The sequence below is a fragment of the Bubalus kerabau genome, chromosome 16, assembly GCF_029407905.1.
Source record: "Bubalus kerabau isolate K-KA32 ecotype Philippines breed swamp buffalo chromosome 16, PCC_UOA_SB_1v2, whole genome shotgun sequence".
Taxonomy (NCBI): Eukaryota; Metazoa; Chordata; class Mammalia; order Artiodactyla; family Bovidae; genus Bubalus; species Bubalus kerabau.
In genome coordinates, this window is record NC_073639.1 from 68,162,246 (window position 1) to 68,175,808 (window position 13,563).

At 44.7% G+C, this 13,563-nt stretch overlaps 1 protein-coding gene across 1 annotated transcript in view; it reads left to right on the forward strand.

Annotated features, from left to right (window-relative positions):
* The window catches only part of SVOP (SV2 related protein), a 71,833-nt gene that overhangs the window by 8,529 nt on the left and 49,741 nt on the right, over positions 1-13,563 (forward strand). The window lies entirely within an intron of this gene.

A 13,563-nucleotide genomic window follows, 5' to 3' on the forward strand; every position in this document is an offset into this window, starting at 1 on the left:
CATTATAGAAATTAGGAGACTTAAATGATGTACAGAAAGACAATAATCAAAAAAAAGTTAATTCAGATGTACACTATCAGAAAAAGATACTGTAGTTAAACAACATGTGGCTTAAAAATCAATACAGCGTCCTTTTCGTTCCCAATCTCCATATCGGGTAGGTTCTGGGCCTCTGGGTCCACCTTTCTCTTTTGCAACAGGATTAATATCATCAGGAAATTTTGTCAGTGGTTCCTTCTCTAAATTGGAATCTTCTGGGGCATCAAAACGACCTTCTGGTAACCTTGGCTTCTTAAGAGGTTGTTTGCTAGGTTCAGGTTTTCCTCCTTGAGAACTTATTTTCCTCAAAGAATTACAGAGAAGGGGTGATCTTGCCGCTGTCCACGCTGTAGCCGGGACGCGGCCCAGCAACGAAGCGAGCCCTAACGCAGCCATGGTGTCCACTCCCGCGGCGTCCGCAACTGCCTGCCCTGAGGTGTTTGAGGGTCCTGCTTTTCCTTTTTTTTAAATCACACATTACCTTCCAACATACCATAAAATTTGCTTATTTATTGCTTAGTGTCTGTCTTCACTTAGTTGTATGAAAGCTTCACACACCAGGGGTCTGATGGATCCCAAGTTCACGGGACATTGCCTAGATTCCATCTGATACTGGATTTTAGGGGAGATCAGGCCACAGGATTAAGTAAAAACTGTATGCATTAAAAAAACAGAAAAATCTGTTCATCAGCTTAATCATTCTCCTTGACAGCAGGGGCCACCATTATTAAGTTTTAGCAGCTAAAGCACTGAGTCCCCATGGAAAGATCAGACATAGCCTTGTTTCATCATATTTGCTCCCCCCTCCAAGTTGTGACCATCAAAACTGTCCCCAGACATTGCCAGTGTCACCCCACTGAGAACCGCTTCTCTAAAGCGCTTTAGTTTAGACGATACACTTTTCAGTCTCTCCATTTCCAGAGCATCTTCAGACCTCTCTTTACACCTCCCTTTTCTCACATTAGTCATGTAGGGACTGTGGCTTGTGCCCCTTCCTGCAGCTTCAGGATACTTTTGTAAAAGACTGTAAACTCCATGAGGGCAAGAATGTGGCCTGACACATAGAATGTCCTCACTGCATGCTTGTCATGTGTTAATCTTTGTGCATTAATCATGCTTTTTATTTTCTGTATTCTGATGTTTTGACCTTTTGGGGCCTTGCAGATTCTGGAGGGCTCTCCCCTCCCAGGGTTAACTAGTAAATAAGTCGCCTGCCAGTGGACCTTTCATGTGCAAACCAACCAATCCAAAGTCACTAATCCACCTGCACTAATCGCACCAGGGCCAAATACCAGACAACTGGAGACAGTCCCTGTGCTCAGAGCCTGGAGAAATGACTCAGACTAGCTGATCCTCAACCTGCTTGCCCTGCCTCACCTGTTCCTTCCTGTGGAAACCACAGTAAAGACTCTGGCCCAGATTTTATCCTCACCCTTGCCTCCCCAGTTGGATTCCTGGGTCAGGAAGATCCGATGGAGAAGGGATAGGCTACCCACTCCGGTATTCTTGGGCTTCCCTGGTGGCTCAGCTGGTAAAGAATCCACCTGTAATGTGGGAGACCTGGGTTTGATTCCTGGGTTGGGAAGATCTGCTGGAGGAGGGAACGTCTACCCACTCCAGTATTCTGGCCTGGAGAATTCCATGGACTGTATAGTCCGTGGGGTCACAAAGAGTTGGACACGACCGAGCGGTTTTCACTTTCACTTTCCTCCTTACTGATCCCAGTGTTTCCCCATTTGGCTATCCCCCCCAAAAATGTGGCATGCCCCCTCATCTTGGAATCTGTGAGTATAACAGAGTCTAAAGCCTTCAGCTGGCAGTCATCTCCTGATCTGTCTGCCACACCTAAATGATAGTAAAACCAATATTTTAGGGACTTCCCTGGCAGTCCAGTGGTTAAGACTGTGCCCATCCAATGCAGGGTCTTGGGTTTGATCCCTGGTTGGGGAACTAAGAGCCCACGTGCTGCACGGTCAAAAAATAAATAAATGTAAGTTTGACTCAATGGGATTTTCCAGGCAAGAATACTGGAGTGGGTTGCCATTTCCTTCTCAAGTATTTTAAAACACTGCCCACAATCTGTTCATCCTCTTATAGCAAAATATGCCTGAATGATCTCAAAATCAACTCTGATCACCTTCCCCCATCTCACCCTACTTGTAAATCTTTCAGGGGCATCCCACTGATCCCAGGAAAACATGGAAAACCCTGTGGTCTCTGTATAATTCAGCCTGTCTCTCCGACCTCTACTTCTTGGTCCTACTCCCTGGGTCTTTGTCCTCCCCCATCTCTGTGGGACTCTCCTGGTCCCCAGACCTCAGGCAAGTCTATCCTGACTATGCTTCCCCCCAGTTGTTCTTTATCTTGGCACCCTATTTGTTTCCCTCTCAAGGTTCATTCATTTGCAAACATATAATGATTTTTTGTTTACTTGTATATCAACCGTCTTCTCAATAGGGAATCTATTTCAGGAGGGCAGGTGTATTTCATCCCCCTTCAGCACACAGTCAGCACTCAATAAACACTTATTAAAATACTGAAGAATAGGGACTTCCTTGGTGGTCCAGTGGTTAACACTGTGCTCTTCCAGTGTAGGGGGTACAGGTTCAATCCCTGGTCAGGGAACTAAGATGCCGCATGCTGCGTGGCATGACCAAGTAAAATAAAATACTGAAGAAGGGTGCCAGACTCTTTTGAGATGCTCTCTCTGTTGACTCCTTTAATCTCCATGGCAACCCTGTGAGATGGGAATTACAATCTCCATTCTACCAGCAGGAAACTGAGACCCAGAGAAGTAAAGTAACCTAACCTCAGAGCTGCCGAGTAGTGGGGGCAGGAAATTCAAACCCAAATCAGTCTGTTTGCAGAGTTGGGCACTCCTTTCTATGACACCGCACCCCGCCCCCCCCCATCTTTAGGCACAACTTGAAATGCTACCCTGTCATAATCACAGTTAGGCACAAGCTTCCTTTTTCAGTCTGATAGATTCATGAACTCAGGGGAGAAATACCCAGAAGCTCAGATGAAAATAGAAAACAAAAAAAAAACTTCCTTACCCTAATCGCATCTCAGACCCTAATTTAAGGTACTGAGGTGAATTACATGATGGTTCAAGCAAAATCTTTGGGTTGACAGTTATTTCCTCAAGCTCTTCTCTTCTTTCAATAGAAAAATTATGTAAAACAAATGTTCCCTGCTATTTTGGTAAATTATATGCTATATATACACAACAAATGCCAAGAAGTTGTGAGCCAGCTTGTTTCAAAGCCCTCATATAGTTAACATATGCCACTGCTATTTTCTTTTTCTTTCATATTACACTTTTTTTCCCCTTGGAAAATCTTGGCTCATGTCGCTGATAACTGCTTTTAGGAACCCATCTGATTCAAAATGTCGTCTGGCTTTCTGAGTATAATTTAATGTCAGAGGTCTCTCTTTACATCCGTCTTAAAACAAATTTTAATAAATAAAGGGCCCTGGCTTCTAGTGGATTGCCAGAGAAGGAATGTGAACAGATCCTGGCTTAAAGCGCCAGGGAGCTAAGCCATTTCTCAAAGTCAAATCTCACAAAGGTCAGTGTCCTCCATGCTCAAGGTACAAAGGTGACTTGAACGCAGCTGGGTTGGAGGAAAGCCAATATTGACACAAAGCCTCCACAGTTTTCTGTTCATCAAGCTCAGTTTATCTTCACGACGTTCCTGCAAGCCTGTCTTCATCCCGATTCACAGATGAACGTGTCTGTAACATGTTTAGCTAATGTTACAGATTGACAAGCATTCTGTGAATAGTCGCTATTGTGATTTATATTGATTATTTAAGGTAATAGATGTGCAGGTTTAAAAATTTACATATTACAGAGGGATCCAAAATGAAAAGTAAAATTTCTTTCCCTCAAAACTCCCCATCCCCATCCGTCCTCCTTCCCAAAAACCAACCAGTCTCAGGCTTCTTAAGTATCTTTCCAGAATGTTCGATGGCAGAAGCAAAAATATTCTTGAGCGCACTTGAACATTCACATGAATCCATGTCCATGAATTCCCTGGGGACCTGGTTACAGTGCAGATGTGGATTTGGTAGATCTCGGTCAGGACCTGAGACTCAGCATTTCTAACAGGTCCCTGGGGAGGCTGGGTCTCTGGTTCGAGACCATACTTAAATCTTAGTACCAAGAACATAGATCATGGGACTGCAGTCCAGCACATTTAATAGTGAGCCCCGGCAGGAATTCCCTGGCAGTCCAGTGGCTTTCACTGCCACGTCCCTGGATTTGATCCCTGGTCTGGGAACTAGGATCCCACAAGCTGTGTGGCCAAAAACAAATGACCCCAACAGTCTTTTCCTGTGAGTTCTTACACCAACTTGTGTGTGGGTCTGTTCATTGTGTGTGTTTATCATGTGAAAATAGTCGCTATAAAATTTGCCATTTCAACAATTGTGCGGTTAATGGTATTAATTACATTCAGTGTTGTGTCACTTTCACTACCACCCATCTCCAGAATTTTCTCATCTTCCTCAACTGAAACCCTGCCCATTAAACACTAAGTCCCCAATCCCCTCTGTCCCCCCAACCCCCAGAGCTTGGTGACCACTGTTCTACTTTCTCTCTCTGTGACTTTGACTACTGTAAGCCCATTTAGATAGGCGGACTAGTACAGTAATTGCCCTTTGGTGTTGGTTTTATTTCACTTAGTGCAGTGTCTTCAAAGTATATCCATGTTGTAACATGGGTCAGAATTTCCATCCTTTTTAACACTGAATAACACTCGGTTGTATGGATAGACCACAGTTTGTTTATCCATTCAGCCACTGATAGCCACTTAAGTTGTTTCCACTCTCACCTATTGTGACACAGATCAACACAAATTTAAAAAACAAACAAACAACTTCTTTTTTTTTTGGCCGCAGCATGCAGCCTCCAGGATCTTAGTTCCCTGACCAGGGATGGAACCCGCACTCCCTGAAGTGGAAGTGCAGAGTCTGGACCGACAGGGAAGTCCCAATAAAATGTTTTTTTTTATTTTTTAAAAAACATTTTCTTTAGTGGCTGTTCCATCATCTATTTAATTACTCATCTCCTGGTGATTATTTCTGGTTTTGTATTATTTGCAGCAAAGCTTCAAAGAGATGCTAGCACCAGAAGAGAATACAGAGAGGCTGGAAGTGGGGATGCTGAAATCAGACAGCTTCGCCAAAGCCTAGACACTTACTGGGTGACCTTGGGCAAGCTCCCAGCCCCTTGTGCTTGAGTGTCCTCCTCTGCAAAATGGGTACAATGAAAGTGGGAATAAATAATTTAACGATGCAGAGTGCAAACACTGGGCCTGACGCATGACCAGCTGGCGCTCAGAGCACTAAAAAATTGGAAAGATATCGCAGCTTGCATGGGTGCTCAGTCGTGTCCGACTCTTTGCGACCCCATGGACTGTAGCCCTCCAGGCTCCTCTGTCCATGGGATTTTCCAGGCAAGAATACTGGGCAGATTGCCATTTCCTTCTCCAGGGGTTCTTTCTGACCCAGAGATCGAACCTGCGTCTCCTGCAACTCCTGCGTCGGCAGGCAGATTCTTTCCCACTGAGCCACCTGGGAAGCCCATGGCACTGCTTGCCTTCCCAGAAGGCTGCAGTGGCAGCTGTTATTCAGAGAAGGAAGCACAGAGCCCTGGACGGTCCTGGAGGAGAAGGTGTGACGGCAGGGAGAGTGTCAGACCACATGGCCATCTTCTTCTGTGATGTTACCCTCAGAGTCAAGGGCGAGCCACGGACCTTCCCTACACCCGTGAAAAGGAATTGATAATGCACGTAAATGTTCATTTTCTTCCTTCACCTAGTAATTCTCTACATTCTGTCTTCTATTAATGCCTCAGGGGACTGTTTGTAGTTTTGAGTTGGGGGGTTGCCTCCAGGGGAGCGAGAGTCCTACTCTTTGTTGCTTCCTTCCTGGAACCCACTTTGCATCACCCCTCAGTGGGTTACAGAGTTGAAATGTCTCCCCGCCTCACCACACCCCCAGCCTCTCACTGCACCCAGTTCATTTCAATTACAGCTTTTCTCACAAAGTACAGAATATCTATGTAGCAGTATATGCATCCACATGCATAATATTATATATAAATACATATTTATATTTACAAAGATTAATTTATATACTGACATATAAAATTATATATGTTTATAGCTATAATATTTATATATGTATGTATTTATAAGCATTTACATTTAAAATACAAAACTGCATGTGGGTATATACATGAAATTTTTATTGAGGTATAAAAAGTTGTATGTGTATATCCACATGCATTTTTGTATTTATATATGTAAATACTTGTAAATACATACATATATAAATAATTACGTACTTATACATTTATATATAATACTTATATAAGGAGAAGAGGGCAACAGAGGATGAGATGGTTGGATGGCATCACCGATTCAATGGACATGAACTTGGGAAAATTCTGGGAGATGGTGAAGGACAGGGAGGCCTGGCATGCTGCAGTCCATGAGGTCGCAAAGAGTCTGACACGACCTGATGACTGATCAACAAAAAGTTGATTTACAATATTATGTTGGTTTCAGGTTTAAAACATAGTGATTCACAATTTCTAAAGATTAGGCTCCATCTATGTTATTATAAAATATTGGCTGTATTCCCTGTACTGCACAATATATCTTTTTTTTTTTTTAATATTTATTTACTTATTTATGTATTTGGCTGTGTTGGGTCTTTGTGGCACGTGTAATCTTGGGTCTTCATTGCAGCCTGCAGGATCTTTTAGTTGTAGCATGTGGGATCTAGTTCCCTGGCCAGGGATCGAACCCAGATTCCCTGCGCTGACAGCACGGAATCTTAGCCACTGGACTACCAGGGAAGCCCCCACAATGTATCTATTGTATACACAGTAGTTTATATCTCTTAATCCCCTACCCCTATCTTGCCCCTAACCCTTTCACCCTTCCCCCTGGTACCCACTAGTTTGTTCTCTATGTCCACAGGTCCTGTTTCTTTTTTGTTAAATTCACTAGTATATTTCATTTTTAGATTCCACATATAAATGATAATATACAGTGTTTGTCTTTCTCTGATAAATTTCACTAAGAGGTGACATCCACAGCTAAGGGTTGAGGAATTGGGGGTTTAGGGGAGAGAGGGGCATGGCAAAATAAGGTAAAATTCACCATTGTAATAACCTCAGATATGCAGATGACACCACCCTTATGGCAGAAAGTGAAGAGGAACTCAAAAGCCTCTTGATGAAAGTGAAAGTGGAGAGTGAAAACGTTGGCTTAAAGCTCAACATTCAGAAAACGAAGATCATGGCATCTGGTCCCATCACTTCATGGAAAATAGATGGGGAAACAGTGGAAACAGTGTCAGATTTTATTTTTTGGGGCTCCAAAATCACTGCAGATGGTGACTGCAGCCATGAAATTAAAAGACGCTTACTCCTTGGAAGGAAAGTTATGACCAACCTAGATAGCATTGAAAAGCAGAGACATTACTTTGCCAACAAAGGTCCGTCTGGTCAAGGCTATGGTTTTTCCTGTGGTCATGTATGGATGTGAGAGTTGGACTGTGAAGAAGGCTGAGCGCGGAAGAATTGATGCTTTTGAATTGTGGTGTTGGAGAAGACTGTTGAGAGTCCCTTGGACTGCAAGGAGATCCAACCAGTCCATTCTGAAGGAGATCAGCCCTGGGATTTCTTTGGAAGGAATGATGCTAAAGCTGAAACTCCAGTACTTTGGCCATCTCATGCGAGGAGTTGACTCATTGGAAAGACTGTGATACTGGGAGGGATTGGGGGCAGGTGGAGAAGGGGACGACAGAGGATGAGATGGCTGGATGGCATCACTGACTCGATGGACGTGAGTCTGGGTGAACTCTGGGAGTTGGTGATGGACAGGGAGGCCTGGCGTGCTGTGATTCATGGGGTCGCAAAGAGTCGGACACGACTGAGGACTGAACTGAACTGAACTGAACCATTTTTAAGAGTACAGGTCTGTGGCATTAAGTGCCTTTGCATTGTGCAACCATCAATACCATCCGTCTCCAGGACAGTTTTCATCTGCCCAAACTGAAACTCTGTGCCTGTTAAACACAAAGTCCCTATGTCTTCCTTTCCCAGCCCCTGGGACCGACCATTCTGCTTTCCGTCTCTGAGTCTGACTATGCTAAGTGTCTAAGTGGAATCATGCAGTGTTTGTCTTTTGTGACTGGCATATCTCACTTAGCATAATGTCTTCAAGTCTCATCCATGTTATGTAATGTGTAGAATTTCCTTCCTTTCCAGTTCCTTTTTTTTTTTTTTTTGGTGCACAGCTTGTGGGATCTTAGTTCCCTGACCAGGGATCGAAGGCCCTCAGCTATGAAAGCACAGAGCCCTAACCACTAGGAAACCAGGGAATTTCCCCTTCCCTTCCCTTTTTTTTTTTTGGACTTCCCAAGTGGCTCAGTGGCAAAGAACCTGCCTGCCAATGCATGATCTCCTGAAGGAGATACGAGTTCAATCCCTGAGTCAGAAAGATCCCCTGGAAAAGGAAATGGCAACCCACTCCAGTATTCTTGCCTGGGAAATCCCATGGACAGAGGAGCCTGGTGGGTTGCAGTCCATGGGGTTGCAAAAGAGCTGGACAGAACTGAGCGATAAATACTTTCACTTTTCCCTTTTTTAAAAAAAATGATTAAGTTTATTGAATCTTCACTCTAGTATACACCTCTTTTTATAAAGCCATTTTAATTTTATTAGTTATTTTTTATAAATTATAAATAAATAATTTTTATTTATTTATTTTGGTCACACGGCACAGCATGCCAGATTTTAGTTCCCCAGCCAGGGATTGAACCCACGCCCCCTGCAGTGGAAGCAAGGAGTCCTAACCACTGGACTGCGGGGGAGTTCCCCCTTTCCTCCCTTTCTGAAGCTGCATAATAGTCCACTGTGTGTGTAGACTGTATTTTGCTAGCCCACTCATCCACGGACGGACACTGGGGTGTTTTCACCTTTGGGCTGTCGTGAATACTGCTCCTGTCATCATGGCCATACATTCACAATGTTGCACAACCTTCCCTTCTGTCTAATTCCAGACCACTTTCATCATCCCCAAAAGGGAATTCTGTGCCATTAGACAGTCACTCCCTCTCCCTCCTTCCCCAGCCCCTGGCAACCACTGATCTGCTTTCTGTCTCTCTGAAGTTGCTTCACGTAAATGGGATCACGCATATGTGACTCTCTGTGTCTGGCTGCTTTCACTCAGCATCACGTTTCAAGGTTCATCCATGTTGTAGCTTCTGACAGTGACTTGAGGACCTTACAGTGGTTATGCTGGAGACTGCTCAGAGTGGCTCTAGCGAGCAGATCTGATGCTTAGATATTCAGGAAATCTCAGAGCCTTTTATTTAACTGTTGAGAGCTTAAAGCGGGTCGTGGTGGGAGTTATTTACCCCACAGATATTGGCAAATGCTACACATCAGTATGGTCTTGGGGGGCTTATTTGAGACTCAGTTTGTAGGCACTGGCTTCAGAGCTTCCCCATAATCTCCATCAGCACCACCCCCCTGCAAAGCTGCTGTTGTTTAGTTGCTAAGTTGTATCCGACTCTTTGTGACCCACTAGACTGTGGCCTGCCAGGCTCCCCTGCCATGGGATTTCCCAGGCAAGAATACTGGAGTGAGTTGCCCTCTCCTTCTCCAGGGGATCTTCCCAACCAAGGGCTTGAACACGTGTCTCCTGCATTGGTAGGCAGATTCTTTACCACTGACATCCAGGCTAAAGCCTCGGTTCTTTCAAGCTGTATTGAGAGATGGAGATTGGAAAAGAGACCTGGTGGCTTCAAATGAATTATAATCAAATGTTGGCAATTTCATATAGTTCAACCTTCTAGTAGGGTCTAGTCCTTAAGCTGGAGAAGAAGCAAAGATAGTTCTCTCATTGTTATCTATTTTTATCTGCTTTAAATATTTCAAAATAAAAGATTTTGTGGGGGAGGAATGGAGTAGATGGGGAGGAGTGGAAGGGTTTGACTGGTATTCTGTCTTTGGCCAGAAACACAAGGTTTTGACCAGACAGACCTAAGGATGATCCCTGGCTGCATGCCTTTTTAGCTCTATGCCCATGGATAAATCCCATGACTGCTGGGGCCTCCGTTTTCTTGTCTGTACAATGCTTATAAAAATACCAACTTCATAGAGCTGTTGTGCTTCCCTGGTGGCTAAGTGGTAAAGGATCCACCTGCCAAGCAGGAGACATGGGTGTGATCCCTGGGTCGGGAAGATCCCCTGGAGAAGGAAATGGCTACCCACTCCAGTATTCTTGCCTAGAGAATCCCACGGACAGAGGAGCCTGGTGGGCTACAGTCCATAGGGTTGCAAAGAGGCAGACATGACTAAGCGACTAAACAACGAACAACAGGGCTGCTGTGCAGAGCGAGTGCATGTAGAACAACATCTAGAACGCAGCACAGAAGCTGCTGGGCATTTGGGGGCGTGGCGGAGAGGGGGTGTGGGGGGGCCTGGTGGAGAGGGGGGGCCTGGTGGAGAGGGGGGCCTGGTGGAGAGGGGAGCGTGGTGGAGCTGGCGGCTGGTGGTGGAATGATTGCTCCAAGGTTCAGTTCCAGCCGCTCTGCCTGCAGACCCTGTGCGCTGTACTCTGCCCAGTATTTCCAGCCCAAGACGAGCTTGACAGCTGGAGCTTTCCCAGTTCAACCTCGCCGTCAAATGGTGTTTCCGGTATTTACAAAATTGCTGTGGTATCATCTGCTTTTTCTCCCAATTCACAAGCAAGAAATGTTCCCCCAGGCTTCTGGAATCTGGAGACTTACGCTTTCTATGCCAGAGCACTAATTATTCTTGGTGAAATGTGCGGAATAAGGCAATAGTTAATTGATAATGATGATAGCAATTTTTTTTAACGTAGAAATTTATCCGTTTTTACCTTTTAAAAATGTTGCCCAAATTTGCCCTCCAGTCCCTCATCATCAGGTTTCCTTGTGATAAAGAATCCGCCAACCTATGCAGGAGTTGCAGGAGACGCAGGTTCAATCCCTGGGTTGGGAAAATCCCCTAGAAAAGGAAATGGCAACCCACTCCAGTATTCTTGCCTGGGAAATCCTATGGACAGGGGAGCCTGGTGGGTTACAGTCCATAGGGTGGCAAAGAGTCAGAGACAGTGGAGTGACTGAGCACTCACACAAGCCCTCATCAGCCCTCTGCCCTTCATGCCCTTGGCATCCCAGACTTCTTTTTTCAAAGCTCAGGGAGGAATGGGCATCACTCATTCCATATGGCTGTCTCCTGGGAAGGTAGAGACTCATCTCTTCTGTTACTGCCGTGACCTTGCAACCCATCACAGGGCTGGCAGAAAGCAGGAGTTTTGTTTCAGGATAAGGAAGCTAGAAGGAGACAGGTTATTATGTTTTTGCCTGGGTCTCAAATACATAAGTTGCTGCTCAAAGAAATCAAGGCATTTCCCAGAGTCACAAGAAACAGCACAGTGTGAAGGAATGTATTGTATTGAGAGTGAAGTCCATGGGGTCTCAAACTCAAATGCCTATGGGGGCAAAGGGAACAAAGTGCCAAGTGAGAGGAACACAGAGTTAAGTGTAAAGAAAAATGGCAAGAGACCGTAAGGGCTGGAAGTCATTTGGAGAGGATGAGACTGTCGATCATCTGTGGGTCGAGTGACCCATATACAAGGGACACACTGCTCTGATCTAGCCATGTTGGTCCCTTATTAGAATGTGGGTCCCAGATGGCCAGATATTCTATTTTTTAAAGAGACATCAGGAATCTGGATTTCTTTGTGAATTCTTCTAATTTTAAAACTTTGATATTCACTTTAAATTAAAAAAAAAATACTGTGTGGGCAGCTTTTTGTAAGCATAAAGCAATCCTTATGTGGCCAAATTGTTACTTAACATTCAGTTCAGTTCAGTGGCTCAGTTGTGTCCGACTCCTTTGCGACCCAATGAATGGCAGCACGCCAGGCCTCCCTGTCTATTGCCAACTCCCGGAGTTTACTCAAACTCATGTCCATCGAGTCGGTGATGTCATCCAGCCATCTCATCCTCTGTCGTCCCCTTCTCCTCCTGCCCCCAATCCCTCCCAGCATCACAGTCTTTTCCAATGAGTCAACTCTTCGCATGAGATGGCCAAAGTATTGGAGTTTCAGTTTTAGCATCAGTCCTTCCAAAGAACGCCCAGGGCTGATCTCCTTTAGGATGGACTGGTTGGATCTCTTTGCAGTCCAAGGGACTCTCAAGAGTCTTCTCCAACACCATAGTTCAAAAGCATCAATTCTTCGGCGCTCAGCTTTCTTCACAGTCCAGCTCTCACATCCATACATGACCACAGGAAAAACCATAGCCTTGACCAGACGGACCTTTGTTGGCAAAGTAATGTCTCTGCTATTCAATATGCTGTCTAGGTTGGTCATAATTTTCCTTCCAATGAGTAATCGTCTTTTAATTTCATGGCTGCAGTCACCATCTGCAGGGATTTTGGAGCCCCCAAAAATAAAATCTGACACTGTTTCTACTGTTTACCCATCTATTTCCCATGAAATGATGGGACCAGATGCCATGATCTTCATTTTCTAAATGTTGAGCTTTAAGCCAACTTTTTCACTCTCCACTTTCACTTTCATCAAGAGGCTTTTTAGTTCCTCTTCACTTTCTGCCATAAGAGTGGTGTCATCTGCATATCTGAGGTTATTGATATTTCTCCCGGCAATCTTGATTCCAGCTTGTGCTTCTTCCAGCCCAGCATTTCTCATGATGTACTCTGCATAGAAGTTAAATAAGCAGGGCGACAATATATAGCCTTGACGTACCCCTTTTCCTATTTGGAACCAGTCTGTTGTTCCATGTCCAGTTCTAACTGTTGCTTCCTGACCTGCATATAGGTTTCTCAAGAGGCTGGTCAGGTGGTCTGGGATTCCCATCTCTTTCAGAATTTTCCACAGTTTATTGTGATCCACACAGTCAAAGGCTTTGGCATAGTCAATAAAGCAGAAATAGATGTTTTTCTGGAACTCTCTTGCTTTTTTGATGATCCAGTGGATGTTGGCAATTTGATCTCTGGTTCCTCTGCCTTTTCTAAAACCAGCTTGAACATCTGGAAGTTCACGGTTCACATATTGCTGAAGCCTGGTTTGGAGAATTTTGAGCATTACTTTACCAGCGTGTGAGATGAGTGCAATTGTGCAGTAGTTTGAGCATTCTTTGGCATTGCCTTTCTTTGGGATTGGAATGAAAACTGACCACTGGCCAGTCCTGTGGCCACTGCTGAGTTTTCCAAATTTGCTGGCATATTGAGTGCAGCACTTTCAGAGCATCGTCTTTTAGGATTTGAAACAGCTCAACTGGATTCCATCATCTCCACTAGCTTTGTTCGTAGTGATGCTTTCTAAGGCCCACTTGACTTCACATTCCAGGATGTCTGGCTCTAGGCGAGTGACCACACCATCGTGATTATCTGGGTCGTGAAGATCTTTTTTGTACAGTTCTTCTGTGTGTTCTTGCCACCTC